Raw genomic sequence first — 6,000 nt, 5'->3', positions numbered from 1 at the left:
GATGAAAGACATTACGGGCCGGAAATATTGTTATTCCCTGGTATCCAGATGTTATATTTGTTGTGCCTCTATCTGCGGTCTCTCTCACCGTGGTCTGTTTTTGTGGTATGTGAGGTCATTCTTGCCTGGCTTGCCTGCAGTATATGAGTATGTCTTTACTTCAGCTCAGAAGTCACAAGGCACTCATGCACCTGTTTCTCATTAAACAAGGCAAATTGTCACCTCTAACTGAATTCCTTGCTCCTCTCTTCACCTTACTCTCCATATATCTCCCAGCCTTAGTCTCTTTATCTTTATCATACATTTGGAACTTGAATATTCCACTATTTCATATATGTAAGGTGTGTGATATCCACATTAATGGCTGTATTTTGTTCTTGTTCATCTTTTTTACGTCTTCACTTATAACACTTAATCTATTTCTATCTGTTATCAATTGTAAAGCATAAATTATTTATTTTTTCTACATATACAGTAATATTTACTTTAAATGCATACTAAACGAAGGCTGTTTTTGATTTATCTGCCCTGGCGCTAATTATGTGTAGCCTGTTGATATTGAACAGTGATGTAATCATTACGTAATTCATGATTTTGGAACTCCTCTTTATTTGACGTGAGTCAGGCGCTTGCTCACAAAATATCGTGCGCTCTTCTGCTGCCACCTGGTGGTCAGAGTAGACAGAGTAGCATTTTTAAACCACATTACTGAATTCGGACCGGCATACTAGTTTATGCATGCAAACCAGGGTTGAGTTCAGCTTGAAGTGAGAATTCCCAAGGGGGTTGGTTCGGGTTGTTTTGTTAACACACACACACACGCGTTTACTTAGCTACCTAATGGGGCATAGACTTTTGTTTTTATATACAGATAGTTATACACTTTTTAAACCCCAGATTTTTTAAATGTAAAAAAAACAAAAACAACTTTGTTTCCTTTGTTTTTATACCAGTTTTACAAATGAGGACGTCCCCAAATGGAGGGTTTTGGTGATTTTGTTAGGTTTTGCTCACTTTGGGGTACAAATTTGTCCCCAAAATATGGTTAAGTAGAAACACACACACACACACACCCTGTCAGCAGAGTCTTGTCTGACATCTGACAACATTATAGGATGACTGGTGCTGTGTTTTATAAAATTATGCAAAATAACTATTAAGCCTCTTATTAAGAAACCACAACTAGATCCTAGTGAACTGGCAAATTACAGACCCATTTCAAATCTTCCATTTATGTCTAAAATTTTAGAAAAAGTTGTGTCTGCTCAATTGTGCTCCTACCTGCAAAAAAATGATCACTATGAAGAATTTCAGTCGGGTTTCAGGCCCCATCATAGCACAGAAACTGCACTTGTTAAAATTACAAATGACTTGCTTCTTGCATCAGACCAAGGCTGCATCTCATTGCTAGTTTTGCTTGATCTTAGTGCTGCGTTCGACACCATAGATCACGACATATTCATAGATAGATTACAAAACTATTCAGGTATCCAAGGGCAGGCTTTAAGATGGTTTAAATCCTACCTGTCCGATCGCTACCACCTTTGTTTATCTAAATGGGGAGTCATCTCATTTATCACCAGTAAAATATGGAGTGCCACAAGGATCTGTCCTAGGTCCTCTGCTATTTTCAATATACATGTTGCCCCTTGGTAATATCATTAGAAAATACGGGATTAGTTTCCACTGTTATGCTGATGATACTCAACTATATATCTCAACAAGACCAGGTGAAACTTCTAAATTATCTAAGCTAACAGAATGTGTTAAAAATGTAAAAGATTGGATGACCAATAATTTTCTCCTATTAAATTCAGATAAGACAGAGATATTACTAATTGGACCAGAAAACATTACACAGAATCTCGTAGATTACAATTTGCAACTAGACGGATGTACTGTTACTTCCTCTACTGTAAAAAATCTGGGGGTTATATTAGACAGTAACTTGTCTTTTGAAAATCATATTTCCCATGTTACAAAAACAGCATTCTTCCATCTTAGAAACATTGCCAAGCTACGAAACATGTTACCTGTTCCTGATGCAGAAAAGCTAGTTCATGCATTCATGACCTCTAGACTGGACTATTGTAATGCACTGCTAGGTGGTTGTCCTGCATCCTCAATAAACAAACTACAGGTAGTCCAAAATGCAGCGGCTAGAGTCCTTACCAGGTCAAGAAAATATGATCATATTACCCCAATACTACAGTCTCTGCACTGGCTACCTATTAAGTTCCGTATCAGTTACAAAATATTATTACTTACTTATAAGGCCCTTAATGGCTTAGCTCCTGCGTACCTAACTAGTCTTCTACCACGCTACAACCCATCACGCTCCCTAAGGTCACAAAACACTGCACTTTTGATAGTACCTAGGATAGCAAAGTCCACTAAAGGAGGTAGAGCTTTTTCGCATTTGACTCCCAAACTCTGGAATAGCCTTCCTGATAATGTTCGGGGCTCAGACACACTCTCTCTGTTTAAATCTAGATTAAAAACACACCTCTTTGGCCAAGTATTCAAATAATGCATCTCATAATTTTGGACTGCAGTTATATCTGATCAAATGTGCATTATTATTCTTTAGCTTGGGTTAAACAAATTAATTTTACTTGGCTGGAACAGCAGCTACGCTAATTATGTCTCTATTTGTTTCTCTGCTTTGCCACGGGATTTACATCCCGTGGTAACTAGGATTTACACAAGCTCCAGTCTGGATCCAGAACACCTGAGAAGAGATGATGCCAGCCCCTCAGAGGACCTCAGATGATGCTAACCCAGAAACAACATACAGAACTACCACATTTTGCTATAAGTTTGATTGCAAAATTGCTGTTAATAGTGTTAATCGTCTGTTTGTTTACGTCTTTTTATTGATTTTTCTGAACATTTCTGCCATATGCACATGAACTGACAGTCACCACTGATAAGCTACTACTAAATATTGTAGAAACTTAATTTTCTGTAAAGTTGCTTTGTAATGATTTGTATCGTAAAAAGCGCTATACAAATAAACTTGAATTGAATTGAATTGAACTGTTGCAATGCTGCAAAATAAATACCTTTTTACCACAACAAGAATAGCAATGTACAGTGCGAGAACTGGATGAGGGATTTTTATGTTGTCCTATGTTTGCTGCATGTGCATGTGGCCTTTGGCCCTCTTATCAGCACAAAAACAAAATTTTTATTCAGATTCAGAATGGATAATTTTTAGTCTAGAAAGAGCGCAAATAGCACTTCTTTTATAATAACTAAAAATAAATCTCACTTCTGTTCATCGCATCTCACAAAGTTCAGTTTTAATCAATAATGTTCTCTACACTGAATAATGAATGTCACGCTTCGTTACAGAGGATCGCCAATTAGATGTGTTCATGAAATCAACAGAAATGTCTATGATTGGACTGTTCAACGCTACATGTTGTAAATAGAAACCTTTGACGCTCTGCAGACTGCAGAGCATAAACACACAAATAGGTAGGATACTGTACCGGAGAGGTTGCCAATTCTGTTTCCTCAATATCCTGTTGCTACCTTCAGCAGAGGATGCTTTTCACTACGTGAAAAAGATGGACGTGTGGTGTGTGAGTAGTGTCAATTGCGTGTGTTGGCAGCCCTACTTTATTACATCTGTCAAGAGCCTACCATTTTAAAGACTTCAGCTTAATTTTTTACATTATATAAAGAAACTACATTTCAGTGTTGAAACCTTGTTTAAAAAACGTTTAAGTTTAGATCTAGATTTGATTATACCAACCAAAAAACAACAGTTCTGTAAAAGGACATAATTAAGGAAGTGAGCTTGTGGAGTGAGAGAGGAAGTGGTTTCTGAGGATTGCATGCGGGGGTTGCCAGGTTTTCGCAACAAAACCCTCCAAATTGCTACTCAAAACTAGCCCAATCATGTTTCAAGGGGGGTTCCCTGATAAAAGTCGCTTTGCGGGGTAAAACACACGTTTTTGGAGGGGTTTCTCCTGTAAATTTCGCATTCCAGGGGCTGAATATCACGATATTGGGGGCACTTCAACCCAGGGCAACAGTGTTAAAGTCCCCTTGTAGTCCAAAATTGTATCCTTTATGTTTTTTCTTGTGAACATTTTCTCATGCCTTAAAATAGCTTGAATGCAACTCTACACCCTTGCCTCATTTACTATACGCGGATCTATGAATACGCAAATTAGCCCCGCCTCCACTCAGTCACACACCAGCCAGCGCCTCCTGATTCACTAAACGAACTGAAGTAAACGCGATACATAGACAATGGCAAGTGGAAATATTGGTTTAATTAAACCATATGTGGTCAAATGCAGCTAAGTTTGTGATTTAAAATCATACGCGTGTGATGTGCGGTTGTCAGTGCGAGAGATGCGCCTGACTCCGGGCTACTTTGGAAGTATGTTTCTTCTCCCAACATTTAGACTGATTTCATTGAGTTTGTTGGTGGTGTATAACTCTCTATTTACCATTTGTTTTTCATATAGGAATTTATAACAGGTTTTAGATCCATAAGAGATATTACTTACCACAGAAATCCTATAACATGCTTGTTTGTGTTGATCAGTAGGCCACTCCCTAAACACAATCAAAGTAGATTTTTTTTTTTAAACATGACCATGCATTTTATATTTATACAGGTGTGTTGTAAATGTTATTTATTTAATGCCTTCACCACATCTGTTAATAAAACTTTAACAGAATCAGTTGCTCTTTAATCAGCAAAAAGAATCTACTTTTATCTTTAAAATGAAAATATACAAATTACGGTATGGTTTGATTTAGCCATTTGTTATTAAAATGTAAAACATTTTAATTGTTATAAGAAAAACAGTGTTAAAGTACTGCAACGTTGCTGATTTCACAACTTGACCAACACACAACTGAGTCAAAATTATTTTTATCTGAACCACAGTGCACCACAATGCAGCATGTGATTAAAGACAAAAATCACACGGATAAAGAAATTTGCACAATCTTTTATTTTGTCCATTAAATGTATCATTTTGGCTAAAAAATGTTTTAGTTTTTCTCTTTGTTATTAAAAACTTTTTGGAATGATTGAGCAAACGATTAGAAATGGCACAGAATAATCATCATAACAAACTTTATTATGGCACAACAGATACATTTTGGCAAAGTTATTAAACGACACATTTTAGGGACTCTCAAGGTAAAATATTATATAAAATATTAAAGAATATTATAAAAATACTTAATAGTTTTAGGCCCATTTATTGGAGCATATACCTCAGGTAAATCATTAGGACAATCACTAACCATGACACAATCTATAAATTATTTTGCATATTAACAATTATACATGAAGTATAATGTCATTCTACACTGGATCACAAAAGATTTTCAAAAAGGTGTGTTTCAGTGACAACAAACTAATATTTACAGAGTCGCTTTAACCCAACTCATGAATATTCATGTATGTTCCCCAGTGACACCAAATATCTCAGACACAGAATATTTCAGAACAGCGGATTAACCTTGCTGCCTTCTCACTAGACCCGCTAGGAGCCCTTGATGCAATTGGTTGTTGAATTTTGTGACGCAGCAAAAAAAAAAAAAAAAAAAAAAAAAAAGGCTGTTACAAACTTTGCTTCTCTGACTGCCTTTGGGAAACTAATTTTTAGGAGAAAATACTCCACAATGGTGTTGATAAATGGATTGGCACATGGTTTGTCTAAAGGCATATGAAATAAACACCACAAAGACGAATAAACAACATAACTTGATTTTCACCACAGGGGACTTTAAAGTAACCCAATTCCGCGAGAAAACCACAGATTTGGCAACACCGATTGCATTACATCCTGAGTAGATTGTGCTTATGAGGGTCCGGTGAACGTCCACTCTTATGTAATATGGTTTAACTTGCCGTGTTGTCTGGACAGTTCTTTATCACTTTGTTTCTGAGCTTTGATGAAAAGGTGGCCAATTTTGTTTCACATGAAAGGAAATGTAAATTTTGCTCCAGGATGTATGTAG

Source organism: Cyprinus carpio, chromosome A1 (assembly GCF_018340385.1).
Source record: "Cyprinus carpio isolate SPL01 chromosome A1, ASM1834038v1, whole genome shotgun sequence".
In the NCBI taxonomy this organism is placed as follows: domain Eukaryota; kingdom Metazoa; phylum Chordata; class Actinopteri; order Cypriniformes; family Cyprinidae; genus Cyprinus; species Cyprinus carpio.
Note: the sequence above shows the minus strand (reverse complement) of the source record.